Genomic DNA, 16,541 nt, shown 5'->3' on the forward strand with positions numbered 1-16,541 from the left:
GGGGTGTTTGCCCACTCTCCCCGCCTCCACCCCTCTTGCCACTCCTACCCCTCTCTGTCTCTCTCACTCTCCTCTCTCCCCAGGACACAGCTGCTGCTGATTAGCCTCGTTTGCCACCTGACTCCAGTCAGCAATCATCCTCTGAGGCTATTTAAACTGGGGATGAGCTGTGAGCAGGGTGGCTCTACCCTCGGTGGCTCTACGCGTTTCTGTGCTAGATTTTGGACAGACAGCCTCTTTCTGACCAGTGAGCAGACGGGCTTGTGGGCCCTGAGAGTGTCTCCCCGTGGTGGGGAGTAGGGTAGGAAGTGTGGGAAGTGCCTCCTTTTTATTGTGTTTGTTTGGTAGTCTTCCTGCCTTTCGTGGCTGCGAGCGTTTTCTTTGTTTCTTTGGCGTTGTTGGTAAGACGGCGTTGCCGGCCCTTTAAGTTAATGTCGTTTGTAATCCACCTGTACCATTTCGTAATAAAGTTCTATTAATACAGAACAACTCTGTCTGTTTTCCTTTTCATTCTGGTTCCGGACTCATTTGTTACTGGTCCCCTCACTCACATGCCTAGACCCCTTCGGGGGGAACGTAACACCCACCCACACACGCAGGGCTTGGGGTGCAGGTATGTCATGTTGAGGCCAGTAGTAAAACATATGTTATTTTATGACCAGTAGTCAATGTAGTTGAATTATGATAACAGCTGTAGGACATATATTATCCTTTAGTTTAGAAGGTGTGCTGTGTATGTAGTTTAGTCCTTATTATACTCTTGAGTAAAAGAACATAATCATTTTGTAGTTCATTAGATAAAGTGTGCATCACTCTGTATCCTTGATCGGCTGTGAATGTCTTACACTGTTTTCTTGACATGTTTTATTGTTGAATCATAAAAGAAGGTTGCAAGCAGGAGACTTGGTGTCTAGGGAGAAGAGATAAACCACATTCCATACCCCCACCTTACAGAAGAGCAGAAAGACAGGGAGCCGAGGTCATAACTTAGGCGCCGTAAGAGAGAAAGAATGTGAATGTTTAGGCTTTTACGACTAGGTGGGGGCCACTAGAGACTATGAGAGGCTGTGTAACCCGTCACCATTTTGAGACTCGCTGTGACTCTCTGCAGGCAGGTCTCCCCATCATGATGGTTCTAATGCTCATAAGTATTGAATTGTATGGAAATAAATGATTGTTGATTGAGCATTTATACACCGAGTACTGTCCTTCCTTCAGCCCAAAGATTAAAAGAATTGGGAGATTTCAACAGTCACCAGGGTGCAGGGGAGGCACTCCCCCTCTGTCCCCTTCTGGCCGCCTGTGCCTCAATTTTATTCTGCAACCTAGACATCCACATTACTCACACTCTCACATAACACATACAGTGGGGCAAAAAAGTATTTAGTCAGCCACAGATTGTGCAAGTTCCCCCACCTAAAATGATGACAGAGGTCAGTAATTTGCACCAGAGGTACACTTCAACTGTGAGAGACAGAATGTGAAAAAAAAATCCATGAATTCACATGGTAGGATTTGTAAAGAATTTATTCGTAAATTAGGGTGGAAAATAAGTATTTGGTCAATAACAAAAATACCACTCAATACTTTGTAACATAACCTTTGTTGACAATAACAGAGGTCAAACGTTTACTATAGGTCTTTACCAGGTTTGCACACACAGTAGCTGGTATTTTGGCCCATTCCTCCATGCAGATCTTCTCGAGAGCAGTGATGTTTTGGGGCTGTCGCCGAGCAAAACGGACTTTCAACTCCCGCCACAGATTTTCTATGGGGTTGAGGTCTGGAGACTGGCTAGGCCACTCCAGGACTTTCAAATGCTTCTTACGGAGCCACTCCTTTGTTGCCCGGGCGGTGTGTTTTGGATCATTGTCATGTTGGAAGACCCAGCCTCGTTTCATCTTCAAAGTTCTCACTGATGGAAGGAGGTTTTGGCTCAAAATCTCACGATACATGGCCCCATTCATTCTGTCCTTAACACGGATCAGTCGTCCTGTCCCCTTGGCAGAAAAACAGCCCCATAGCATGATGTTTCCACCCCCATGCTTCACAGTAGGTATGGTGTTCTTGGGATGCAACTCAGTATTCTTCGTCCTCCAAACACGACGAGTTGAATTTATACCAAAAAGTTCTACTTTGGTTTCATCTGACCACATGACATTCTCCCAATCCTCTGCTGTATCATCCATGTGCTCTCTGGCAAACTTCAGACGGGCCTGGACATGCACTGGCTTCAGCAGCGGAACACGTCTGGCACTGCGGGATTTGATTCCCTGCCGTTTTAGTGTGTTACTGATGGTGACCTTTGTTACTTTGGTCCCAGCTCTCTGCAGGTCATTCACCAGGTCCCCCCGTGTGGTTCTGGGATCTTTGCTCACCGTTCTCATGATCATTTTGACCCCACGGGATGAGATCTTGCGTGGAGCCCCAGATCGTGGGAGATTATCAGTGGTCTTGCATGTCTTCCATTTTCTGATGATTGCTCCCACAGTTGATTTTTTCACACCAAGCTGCTTGCCTATTGTAGATTCACTCTTCCCAGTCTGGTGCAGGTCTACAATGCTTTTCCTGGTGTCCTTCGAGAGCTCTTTGGTCTTGGCCATGGCGGAGTTTGGAGTCTGACTGTTTGAGGCTGTGGACAGGTGTCTTTTATACAGCTGATGAGTTCAAACAGGTGCCATTCATACAGGTAACGAGTGGGGGACAGAAAAGCGTCTTACAGAAGACGTTACAGGTCTGTGAGAGCCAGAGATTTTCCATGTTTGAGGTGACCAAATACTTATTTGCCACCCTGATTTACGAATAAATTCTTTACAAATCCTACCATGTGAATTCATGGATTTTTTTTTTCACATTCTGTCTCTCACAGTTGAAGTGTACCTCTGGTGCAAATTACTGACCTCTGTCATCATTTTAAGTGGGGGAACTTGCACAATCGGTGGCTGACTAAATACTTTTTTGCCCCACTGTACATATAGGGCCTTGGGGGTGGGCATGTTTTACAGCATCCAGAGGATGGTCGGTGTATTCCAACCCACCTCTGGCGCTGGTGCCCTACCCTCAATTTTAAATGCTAAGGGTTTTCGGGAGGAGCCATGCTGCTCTCTGAGAGGAAGCAAGTACCATGCTCTCCTGTGTTTTAAATGCACTTTAGAACAGCACACAGCAACACTACATATGAGCGGGCGTAGGGAGGTTTGGGGTCTTCACTCACCCCGGTTCTGTTAGCCGTCTTTGCTGGGGGGCTGGGAGGAGGTGCTGGCCGTCAGATTGGGATCTGGGATGCGGGGCCTCCCTGCTACTGCAGATAAGGAGGTGGTCCGCTTGCCTCCACCCCAGAGGTTACATCGGTTACATTTCCTGGGTCTAGGTGCGGCTTGCCCCTCTGGGGGCGGGGGTACCTGGACCTGGGATATAGAGTATGTTTGGGGAGTGTGACTGTCTGTGCAGTGTCTATTTGTGTCTGTCTACACGTTGGGTGAGTGCTGAGTATTTGGTTGTGTATATGGGGGTGGGAATGCACGTTTGTGTCCACGTGCGCCTGTTTGTCTGTGTCTAGATGTCAGGTTGGGTCTTAGACTCGACCTCTCTGGGTACATCTCAGGCCCTCCAAAGTACGGAGGCCTATCTCCCCTCACCACACTCCCTGCCGGTGGCTGATGCCCTCAAACGTTGGTGTGTTGGTGGTTCTTGTCGACTGGGGCTGGGCGCTCATATATGTACCGGCTCACTCCTGGTGGCCGATTGGCGGGGCCTGGCGCCTGTGGTCCGGCTGGGCCCCTTCCGGGGGGTGGGGTGCCCTCAGGCCTCTGGGCCTGAAGCTCGGTCCTCTCTGGCACAGCTGGCCACTGCAACCCCCTCTGGCCTCTGCTCCGTAGCTGCGGGGTGACCTCTCGTTTGGGGCTCTACTCAGCTCTTCCCAGGAGGGTGGCACGGTTCCCCCCCCTTTGGTGGTCCTCCTCGGGTCCTCATACTCTGGGGCCTCTGGATATCTGGGGCCTGGATCTCCTCCATACCTACTTCATGCCCTGGGGGACGGGGCTATGGCTCCCCACACTCCCTAGCAGATCGTTACATGGAGAAACCTTTGGAATACAAGCATGCTGATCCACACAGGTGTGCACACAGGTGTACACACGGGTGTTCACAGACGCGGACAACACCTTTCTTGACTGCTGCCTCAAAGCACATTGTGCACTGTCAGTCTTGTGTGCTGCACAATATCGTTTAATATTTAGAATCTACTGCTAGCTAGTTTATTGTGATGGTGCTGTATTTATTATGTTGCTTTTTTTTTTTTTTTTTGTTTTGTTTGCTTTCTCTTCTGTTTTTTTTTTTTTTTTCTCCATACAGGTGATCCAGGTGTTTTGTTTGTTTTTCTTTCTTTCTTCCCCCCTTTCTCACCGTCTCTTCTCCCCTCTGGTTTTCTTTCTCTCCCTCTCTTTCTTTCATTCTTTCTCCCTGTCCTATCCCCCAGTCATGTCTGTCTCGTTTGTAGCAACCGAAAATAAAATAAATACATAATTATAATAAAGGTCAATCAAATGGACCAATATGGCAAGGCCATGATGATCCACTTGGTAAAATAAATCCGCTTGGCATCTTTCTTGGTCTTAAGACAACGATTCTGATGGCTAAAGATCCAAACGGGACAAAAAAGAAAAAGTATCGGCTCTCAGGCTACGTCTACATGTACCCGGGTATTTTTGAAAACGCAGATTTTTCTATGCTTTGCACCTTTCGTCCACACGTAAATGGCGTTTTCGGTCACTGAATGGTAAATGGTAAATGGCCTGCATTTGTATCGCGCTTTACTCAGTCCCTAAGGACCCCAAAGCGCTTTACACTACATTCAGTCATTCACCCATTCACACACACATTCACACACTGGCAATGGCAAGCTATATTGTAGCCACAGCTGCCCTGGGGCGCACTGACAGAGGCTGAGTTTTTTTTAAAAACTCCTGCCAGGGTGGAGATTATCGAAAACTCAGTTTTTGCGTTTACATGTGGACGAGGAAAACGGAGAAAATGCACCGCCAAAGGTGTGTGCCACGCTTTTGTTTCTGTGAAATGAATTTCTACAATGGCGAACTTAGACAAAATACATTTACTGTTAATTTTAATCACTGCAGTTTAAATGCTTACATATACACACAGTTACTGTCCCTCCACACAGGACTCAGTTCTGCTTCTATGTGCCATCTTTTTTTACTCTTTCCCACAGAGGCTTCTAGACTTCTGATTGGCCAACATTTCTACATGGCTAGGAATATATCGCCACCTGTTGCTTTGGCATGTTCCTAGCAGCTTTTCCTTCGTATTTGGCGTTTACATGTTGATGGGATTTAAAAACAAAACAAAACCGAAAACTGAAAATTTCCGTTGTCAAAAATACCCGTGGACGTAGCCTCAGGGGGCGTAGCTCAAGTTAACAGAACGGTGGATACATGACGTTCCTATAAAGGACAGTAGAGTCAAACCAGTGTGGTAATCAGATGGTGCACCATATACAAAATTTATATCCTCCCTCTCATTTTTTCAATGTAAATGCTCATATTCATTTATGAACATTTGCTGCACAGCAACACATTTTAAATCAAATTTATGCATCCTCATAAACTTCCCAGCAAGAAGTTACAATGTTGGCTCAAACTGCATGTTAACACATTAGGTTTCTCTTTCACTCTGACTTTTCTTTGCTCGGGTGGGAAGCTTTGATGGCCTTACATAAAATGAGCGCTACAAAACATAGCAATTAACAAAATAGTGATAGTGCAGTGTTTATGTCTTCATGAGGTAATGTTTAAACAGGTTTTCCTCTACAACCATTTGAGCTTTTACAGCTCCAGATGTGACTTTTTGGTTATAAAACACTGAATTAAATATAGAGTCTAAATGGTGACAGAATTTTAGAAAGAAACATGAGTTGGCCTACAACACAAAAGACACATTTCCTACCTGAATGAAATGAATGTGATCTTCTGTATGAGAAAGCTGTTCCAGGTCAGCGTCTCTTTTCTTCAGCCTGACTATTTCCTCCTCCAGCTGCAGCTGCAGAGCTTCTGCCCGAACAACTGCTAGTTTCTCTCGAGCCTCAATCAGCTGCTTTATTAAAGTACGTTGCTTTTGTATGGAGGAGATCAGCTCATCAAAGAGCTTGTCTTTGGACTTCATTGCAGTCTGAAAACAAATCTGTTTTATACAAGGAAGGTTTAGATTAGGAAAAAAATACTTTTTGGAGGCGAATTTAGAAAACTGCGGCAAAATTCATAAACCAATATAAAGAAAATAAAATGTAGCCACTGCATTTAGTAAATATGCAATAGTTAGTGTCTCATTGATGGATTTTAATTTCTGATTTTTACTCCAAGTGTTTTCTGGAGAGCTTTATTTTTACTCATGTTGTCCTCATTAGCTCCTTTAAGTGACCAATTAGGTTTGTTGTTAAAAATGTGTTTGTCGTGGTTCATCTGCAGTTTACTTTGCATCTTGACTCACTGTGAAAAGTTTCCATGTAAACAATATCTCAATGTGTACATGCAACTATGTGCCTGTTGCACACAGATGAAATGGGCCACAGTCAGCCAATTCCAGTTGCTGGCTGAATCTCTCGTATTAGGTACATTGAAAATACAGGATTAAAGCCTGTTAATGCTCTTAATAGAAAAAAAAAACTGTATAACTCATATGAATCATCTCTGTATGATTGTAGGGTCTTCATGTTATGGTATAAAGCACATTAAGGAGGCAGTTATTCTTATGAAAGCTGTATTAATCTGAACGCAGTAGTTGGAATTTAACCAAGTAATTTATGAGTTTACACTACCACAAAGCACAACATGTACTAGACAGCACTGTGGTCAGTAGAGATATTTGGTTTCTAGTCTTATTTCCACACCTTGAAGTCCTTCACAGCTTGGACCAGCTCATTCAGCTCTTTTTGTCTCTCCTGGGATTTCCGCTTAACTGCACAGTGACTCAGAAAAAGCCGTCCCTGCAAGAAGAAACCGCAGGATCAGAGAAAAATTAAAACACTCCAGATTCATTTTGTTTTTTTTATTGATCTTTACCTGCTCAGCAGCTCTTTCTGCTGCTGCTGTCACTGTTGAGTGGCGCCAGTGATCGTCCATGGTGCACAAATAGCAGATACATCTTTGATCAGTCTTACAGTAAACCTCCATCAGCTTGTTGTGCTTTGCACATATTTTTTTCCTTTAATGGCACTGTAGAAGACACCAGCTTGTGAAGCTTCAGCACAGGAAAACTGTGGTGAGGCTCAAGATGAGCAGGACAGTACGATGCCAAGCAGGTCAGGCAAGACATGCTGGCTTTGTTTCTTTTGGTCCCACAACAGAAATCACAGGCAATGTCTGTTGGTCCTGCAGGAGCAAGAGGAGAAGCTGGACGGGCCTGTTGGGTTACTGTCCTCTTCAGCTTCTCTACAACCTACAGTGATCAAATAAAAGCGGTCAAAGGTTTTGCACGACAAACAGAATCAAACTAGAATGGAAAGAGGATGAAGTCAGCAAAAGCATCCCAATTGTGTATTTTCTTTAAACTGTAGAAAATGCAATAAAAAAAAAAGAGTCAACATAATATGTTGGTGTATACAGAATAACTGGCTATGAAAATAATGAAATAATGAAAGTATTTTAGGAGTAACAACAGTGGGCTTGGTAATCACCTACAAGAAATTCTAATGTCATGCCAAAATAAATAAGAAATTATACTCCTGGGACTCTGTAATTTAAATACAATTAAATGTGACATGGTTATTCGTGCCAGACGTGCTGGTGTCAGTCTTTCCGAAAATGCTAATCTACTGGGACTGATACCTACACACGATGTCAGGTTACTGGTGTAGGTGTAGTGGTGTTGGGGATACTTTCATGACACACCACGTGTCCTTTGGTAACAAATGAGCTTATCTGAGTATTGCTGCTGATCATGGCACAAAGCTAAAAATCTCCTTAAACTGCAGCAGACAAATCTGCAGCAACTGTGTCACGTCACTTTGAACCAAAACACTGAGGAATGTTTCCAGCACCTTGCTGAATCTGTGCCACGAAGAATTACAACAGTTCTGAAGAAAGAAGCTGGTCAAACACGGCACTGGCCACGTGACCAGTAGATGTAAATGTGTATTTAATCAACAGAAAAGCCCGAAGAAACACATTTTGTCAATTAAATCACACAAAAATAGCATCAACAATGAAAAAACAAAACAAAACAACAACAAAAAACAAAAACAAAAAAAACCCCAACAACAACAACTCATATTTCAAATTCAGTTGCTACTTTTAAAAAACAAAAAAACAGCACGGTGGATGCATCACCTCAGCCAGCATGGTGTTCCTCCTGAGGACAGGGCTTGGGCTGAAGGCCTCCCTACACTGAAAAAAATATGTTGTTGGATTTACTTAATTCAATGGTGGACATTTGTTGCACACAGATGTTTTGCTTTGGCAGCAACTTAAACAATTGAGTTAAATTAACACAATTTATTCATGTTCAATAAACCTGTGCAATTTGTGTTGATAAAATGTGACTTAAACATGTTTTGATGAAGTAATTTGAGCTCTTGAAATATTTTAATCCTTCACAATTTTCTCACTTTATCCCAACACCATTCAATAACTTTTACCCAATACTACTTGGTCACTTAAATGCTACATGTTATCTTCAAATTACATTTTGCTATTATATTCTAGTATCAAATACACAATTTTCAAATGGAGGCCTTATAACAGATTGTATTGTTCTCTTCCAAGATGGTTGCTGGCATCCACCAGTAACCTTTCAAAACAAAATGTCTAATTTCACTGCATTGACAGTAGGTAAAGAATTAAACTGACATTACTCCTCCACTGAATCTACATAAATCAACAGTTAAATAATGTCAGTTCTTCCGTGTTCTCTGGAATCAATCACAGCAAAGAAATTAGACTGTTTCTTTTGAAAAATGTTGGGAAAGAACAAATCAAAACATTCTATTTAAGGCCTCTGACGTCAAGATTCAGTTAAACAACAATTATAACTAAACAATTTGAGGTAATGTTAGTTTCCATTAACATTAAATTAGGTTACTGAATTGGCAAACACCTTCCTATTAACATTACCCATTTTACCATCAATAACTAAAGAAATTAGCACTTGCAGGTCAAAACCTTTATTCAAGAGATGCAAAAATAACATTGATACAGTGACTGTCAAAAATTACAGCACTGATCATACTGTGACATCTTGGTTCAAAACAGCACACTTAGAAATATTCAACGTTCTTTACTTCAACTGAATGAAGCTGAAAATACCATTTCACACGACCCATATGGGATATTTAGACTGCATAACTGTTCATGCTACATCTCTTCACTAGTAAAAGAAAGAAAAAATACAAAGAGAAATTTAAAAATGCTGCCAAAATGCTGTACAGAGCAAAAGGAAAAACAAACAACAACAAGAAAAACGGCTCGTCCTCATGGCAGTTGCAGAGTATATAAAAATGAACCCTGCGATCTGTTCCTGGAATTGAGCTTCAAAAATGCAGCAGAACAAGTGTGAGATTTAAATGTCCTCTCACCTAGAGCTGATCAGCTTGCATGCATAACAGTGAGCTTTCCTTGCAGGAGCAGTTTTGTCTTAGTTGTGAGTTTTTCTTGAGAGCTGAGTTGCATCCAACTCCATTACCACCCTTTGAATCACCTCAAAAGTGTAGCAGAGTTGTGATGGGTAACTCATATTGAAGGAATAAAAAAGGTCCAAACAGCATGGCTACTGCAAAGGTCACGTTATCCAGATCTTGAAGAACTACTATACCCTCGATGATGATGCCAACATCAGAAAAGTCATTGCCTGGTGCATCCTCTGGAGACAGATGTTCATTGTGGTTTTCTCAATCTGTGCAGTGGCCTCAGTCAAGTCCTGGTTAAACACAAAACATTTCTTTAAGATTCCTTTTTAAACTCATCTCTTTTGAATCTACCAGTTCTAATGTTAGAGTAATTTAAACCAATGCAAGCAACATAGTAAATAGCTATAGCCAAAGAGTTGCCTGCCATGCTGCCATTCATGGTCTAACAGAGTTTCTAAGACAGAGTGAAAAACATAATAATTTCAAATGCTTTACATTAGTTTTTGTTAGAAAGACACCGGCCCATCAGAAATCCAGGTTATGTCACTCAGAAGATGTTAGAATTTAGACTTTCAGCCCCACAATTTGGTTAGCTGTTGGTCTTTTTTTTTTCCAAACAAAAGCTAATGTAAATATTGGTGGGATTTTCCTTTGTTCACTAGAATGACAAATTTAAAGTTTTTTCACACTGATGTGACCCCTAATATAAGGGGGTGGGGCCTCAAGGGGGGGCGGCCGAGTTCGCTACCAGGCCTCATGTGAACTTCAAATTATTAAAGAGGACTACTGGTCCTAACCAGTCCAATGAGGATCAAGTGGATAACTAAATGCATTTTTAAATGTTGCAAAGCCACAATCTACTCATAAAACACTCACCATGAACTCCTGCACCAAGATGTTGCAATTGTCTTTCACACAGATGCGGAGCACTTTGATGAGACTCCCTTCGAGCATTAATGTCATCCTAAAGTATTATAACAAAGAAAACAGAGATTTGTGAACTTTTCAGTAGCACAGAAGAAAATGATCCCAGACAAAAACTTAAACCAGTCAACATGCAACACCAGCATCTACAAAGAAATATCAAAAGTTCCTGTTTGACATCAACTTTATGGATATATAGTTTCCAGAACATTTATTTTTTTAAAAAGATAAATTTTTCTCAGTGGGCCAGTAAATGCATAACGAAAATTATGGCATCCTTTCGGTGGAATCAGTACTCACGGGTAATAGTTGACTGTTTCAATGGATGCAGCATAAAAATCTTTTACTGACCTAATGCAATACATATACACTTTGTAGTTAAAGAATTTTAAAGTTCTTACTGTCATCATGGCAGCTACATCCTTTAGCTTTGTGCCCTGTTCCCCCAAACACTTTCAGCAGACTGTCAGAGAGAAACTCAGCTCCGTCAGAAACCTTGACTGTAAAGGCAAGGTTGGGATGCACTGGAATGCTGCATTTCATCTAAAATGACATAAAATTATTTTGAAATAACAGCAGGCACTGTGCTTGGTTAATCAGTAATGTTTTGTTGAATAAAAACTGTGTTTCCAGATCTTATGGGATTAAAAAAATCCAAAGATGTTTGTTTCTGATTTGCAACCCAAGAACCCACAAGTTACAACCTCATTTTAGTTCAAGTGTGCATTAATGTGAGTCCAGTAATCACCTTTCTGACAATACATACAGGTTAAACCTATGGCAGATTTTGGATTTCTCAGTTGTATTAATAGGGTGGTCTATTTGAGTATGCATGCACCTAATAATTATAAAAAACCTATTATAATTAAGTTACAGAAACCTTAAGCGAAAATAGAATATACTTTCTTACCATAACACCTTGAACCCACAATCCATCAGCTGACTCCTGGTGAAATGCAGAATAGAGGTAATCTCTCAATGTGCAGCAAAAAAAAACAAAAACAAAAGGACAGCAGGTGAGGGCAGGAAGGGTAGGGATGTAAGCTAGCATAATGCCACTGATGATATTAGCTAAAGCTGTTCAATGTCCAAAATCTCACTAACACCACGGTGCAGTAAATACACAATGTAACTGAAGAGTCAGTTGGCAAATCTATTCACACAGAAAACCAAATTATGTTGTGAGTGCCTCGTAATTAGGTTTAATGTGGTATTACGGCTCTTGTGCCAAAGACAAATTCAAATGAAAAAGCGCCAATTCTTTGACAACAGATAAAACAGCAAATAAGCTAACGGCTCTTTTTTAGCATGTTACATGGCGGCACTCTAGACGTTTAACTACATTTGGCTGAAATATGGTAAACATTAATTCAAAAAATCAAGACATACCAAAAAACGTAGAGTTGGCTGCTCGACTTGACTGAGATGGATGCATTTTTTAAACCACGATCCAAAGCCCGCGAGATGAAATCACGCGTGGTTTCACGAGATTTAACGTTGCTATCTTATTGACTTACTTCACCTGAACATGATATGAACAATTTAATACACCCTTTCTGCATATCATGTAGTTTTTACACTATATAGTTACATTTATCTTTAAAACATGAGGCAATTGTGTTAAATACATGCAAGATGCTTACATAAATCCAAGAGATGGCCAGTCCCTTTTTTTCAGTGTACACTGAGGACAGCTGTACGTTCCCTTCTCTTTTTCCTGGTTCCAGCATCCCTCGATACAGCTTCCGCAGTAAGTGTGTCCACACTGGATGGTGACGGGATCTTTGAGCAGGTCCAGACATCAGGGCCGGATCTAGAAAATATCGATATTTTAGTAATTTAGGGTAAATTTGTAGGTTATCATTAACAGGAACAGAGTGCAAATAAACTATATCATTTGGATTGTCTACATTGGAAGGAACTACTTATTCTTCCGCCTGTCATAGTCATGTGCGAAGTACGTCTGTATAAATGTGTCCAGCCCCTTGTTGTGCACACTCACAACAATGGCTGAGCGTAAATCGAGTCATGTGCAGACGTATTTTACTTCCACAAACGGTTGAGACATAGTTCGCAATACATGTGGCAAGAAAGTGAGGTGTTGTGGCAACACTACTAACCTCATCAAGCACTTCAGAGTAAATCATATCACAGAATATGACAAGCTTATGTTGAGCCGAACTGAAGAGGAGGAGTAGACAGAGACAGGTGCTGCTAGGGCGAGACAGACGTCTCTCACAGAGTCCTTTAGTGCTCCAGGCAGGCAAGGTGTTCAAATAGCGCACAACTTCAGTTTTCTTATTTCTATATGATAACTGTGCTTTAATAAGCGATAAGAACAAGTAATCCAATGTCCTGTAATCATTATGACACTATAATTTGAGATACAATAACTGAAATACGTTTTTGTACAAAGTATCGGTATCGGATCAGTATCGTCGATACCACCCTGAATTTTACTTGGTATCGGATCGGAAAGGAAATCAGGGGTATCGCACATCACTACTTGCCACCCCAAGTGCCACCCCAGTTTTGCATATGACAGTGTTGTTTATTAAAATAAGATAGTTTGAGCGTAGATACAGTCAATACTGAATATAAATGCTAAAACTGAATATATTGCATAGTGTCCCCCCCCCCCCCCCCCCATTAAAAAAAATGGTTCAGCCCATAGCAGGACCCAAGCAATGCTTATGATTGTGCCAGAGCACATTTTGAACAACACCATGGGAATTTCGCTTTTTACACAGGTGGTTGGATGTTACACTCTGGACATGGAAGGAAGGTGAGTGTTATTAACCCTCTGTGGTCCACAGACACGCTGCACCTCCAAATCACATGACTGATGTAAGCTGACATAGCAACAAGCTGCAGCCACGCTGACTCTCTATTTCAGCCCACATTGAAAGTTCGGACTTCAAAGTTTTTACATTTTAATTACAGGCCAGTAAATCCAGAGTTATGATAATATATATATAAGCCACGCTTTTTTCTAAATACTGTCATCACGTTTGTGTGTGTGTGTGTGTGTGTGTGTGTGTGTGTTTTAAGCGTTTTGTAAGGACAGCGCGAAAACAGTAAAGAAAGGAAAAAAGCCACCTCTTTCTTATTGGTGGAAAAATGTACCATGTTGACCAATTAAAAAAAATAAGTCAACACGTGGGATTTGGTTGTTTAGGAAGAGGGGAGAGTTTGGGGAGTGACGGTAACGGCAGCAAAACAGAGCGAGCGAGTGAGAGAGAGAGAGTTTTTAGATGTGGGAGATTTGTGAAGTTTAGTGTGGAGTGTTTACTTAGTGTGTTGTGTTGTGTAGTTGTTCTGTTGTGTAGTCGTTGTTTTGTTTTGTGTGTCAGTGAGAGCACTGATGAATGTCACAAAGGCACATTTGCACCGTAAACACTGAGTAGAAAACCAGCGTAGTGATACACCTCCTGTTGTCAGGCCTGCAGGTTTATCCCTGTGCTGCTCTGTCTTTTGGTGGAAAACCATTTTTTTTACTGGCACATATAATTTGTGGGGCATCTTAATGCGACACCTGATTGTTCTCTCATTTTAGTTTTAGTAATATTTTTAAATTCTTATACAAAATGAAAAAAACAGCAGGTGTATTGGCTGCATTTTTAGATAAATAATTGTATATGTTTACAAAATGTACAATTTATATTTGCACATTAAGTTATAAAAATTTACTCAACGTGTCTGTTTTTTTTTTTACAGTAAAAAAATACAACTAGGATTTTAAGTTCTTTGTGTGATTTCAGATCAGTAGTACTAATGCAGTATGTCAGTGAAAAAACAACTAAATTCAGTTGAGATGAAAAGAATGACACCAAACAAGGCAAGGGGGAAAAAATAAAATGAAACAATCTGATGGTGAAATACAAACGTAAACTCAAAAGGAGTCAGAAATGGCCAGTTGTATTTCAGACCTCAGTGGGTTAATCCAACAAATCATGAAAAATTAGGTTTAAATTTTTGTTCATGACCGTGCAGATTTCTGACATTTTGTGTAATTTAAGCTGTAACAATGTGATTGTTTTCTAACAAAAAACAGTGAAACTTAAGTTAGACTTGTGTTTGTAAACAAACCACCCCATGTTGTGTAGTTTTCTGGATTTTATACTTATTGGGCTACATATTTATTTATCATACAGGTTATACCGTACATAGCATCAAAACTCACTTTATGTAACTAAAGTGTTTAATTATGTGGGCTACAGACAATAATTAAGTTGTAGACTATATTTATATGGAAAAACGTGTATACTTACTGCATTTGAATCATTTTAACCATATGTAACCACCTGCACATGTGTTTGGGGGGAAAAAAAGGGCTTCGATTTTGCCACCCCATTTGATTTCTTTGCCACCCTCATGCCACCCTGTTGTGTGGTGTTAGTTCAGCAGGCATTACACACACATGCAGGTAGGAACAGAGGGTTACCGGAGATAACTCCTTTCTTTATTTTTATTTTTCTTCTTCAAAACCACAACCAGAACAACATACTCACTAGCGCCCTCTAGCGCTTCTGGTAAATGCATCTACAGAACAAATGCAATAGTATGTGTGGACACAACATCTCCCCCTTTGAACAAGGATTTCTTATGTGAACCTGACTTCATCATTCTGATGTATGTCACCTAATACACGTTTAACATATTTCACATTACTCAGTAACATTCACTTTCCCATGACAAAGTCTTGGGTCCAGCAAGGTGGGTTCCTCATCCTGATGAGCCTAAGCCTACTATCAGAGTTAGATGCTAGATCAGTTCCTGGTTTATGACAGTCCATTGTTGTGTCAGAATCAGTACCTGTGTTCAGCTCTGACAGAGCCGATAAGTGTGAGGCGTTCCAGGTCCGTCCATCATCCAGCAAATAAGTGTTTGGTCCTTTCCTTGTCATGACAGTCCTTGGTTTGGAAAACTTTAACTCGCCTTTCTTTACCTTCCACGGCTTCCTAACCCGTACCTTGTCACCAGGCTGAACGTTGGATGGTTTGGCGTGTCTGCGAGCATCAGTGTATTCTTTCATTTTTATTTGCTTATTCTTAACTCTTTCGCACATGGTATGCCTCTCTGTCTGAGGAACAGGCATATCCATTACCTGTAACTTTGTTCTCATTCGTCGTCCATGGAGCAGTTCTGAAGGGGAAACTCCAGTTGTTGAATGAGGGGTTGCTCTGTAGTCCATCAGGTAAGTTCTCAGGAATGATTTCCAGGGTTGTCCTTGAATCGAGACAGTCTGTAGGCAGTCTTTAACGCATCTATTGAATCTCTCAACTTCCCCATTAGCTCTTGGGTAATACACGGAGGATCTCAGGTGTTGGATTCCCCTGCTTTTAAGGAAGTCAGCGAACTCAGCAGAGAGAAATTGAGAGCCATTGTCACTTATCAGTGTCTTTGGATTCCCTTCACGAGAGAAAACTACAGAAAGGAACTGAATGATAGTAGCTGCATCAGCTCGGGGAGCAAAAGCTACTTCAGGCCACTTACTAAAGTAGTCTACCAATGTGATGGCAAATCTACAGTCAGAAGGGGCTATTTCAAAAGGGCCTATGATGTCCACAGACACCTTTTCCCAAGCAGCAGCTGGTAAAGGAATGGGTTGGAGTGGAGCATCATGGGTGACAGTGGACTTGTCATTCTGTCTGCACGTTGCACAGTTCTTTATCAGTGTCTCTATGTGACAATCCATTTTGGGCCACCAGTACAATTCCCTCAGGCGTTGTTTGGTACGTACAATGCCTTGATGAGTTTCATGAGCTATATCAGTGAGTTTTTTCTGCAACGACTCAGGCACTAGCAATCGATGTGTACCTCTGACAATGCACTCGTTCAAGACCGCGAGTTCATGGCGGATTGGGAAGTACGGCTGTAAGTCAGGTTCCAGTGACGTCTTCCTTGCAGGCCAGCCTTTCTGTATCTGCACACGGAGCTTTGTGAACACTGGACAGGCTTTGCACTCTGACTGGAAGTCATC

General features: G+C 41.6%; 1 long non-coding RNA gene across 1 annotated transcript; it reads right to left on the bottom strand.

Annotated features, from left to right (window-relative positions):
- Window positions 1-9,169: 9,169 nt before the first annotated feature.
- Window positions 9,170-11,740, bottom strand: LOC146674579 (uncharacterized). Its single transcript, XR_014909472.1, has 4 exons — window positions 11,469-11,740; window positions 10,960-11,101; window positions 10,511-10,598; window positions 9,170-9,924 (listed from the first exon to the last, which is right to left on the bottom strand). It is a non-coding gene; the product is annotated as an uncharacterized LOC146674579 (long non-coding RNA).
- Window positions 11,741-16,541: the final 4,801 nt, after the last annotated feature.

The sequence above is a fragment of the Rhamphochromis longiceps genome, linkage group LG3 (assembly GCF_057381845.1).
Source record: "Rhamphochromis longiceps isolate RC_006_pf linkage group LG3, R_longiceps_female_GT1.1, whole genome shotgun sequence".
NCBI classification, from domain to species: domain Eukaryota; kingdom Metazoa; phylum Chordata; class Actinopteri; order Cichliformes; family Cichlidae; genus Rhamphochromis; species Rhamphochromis longiceps.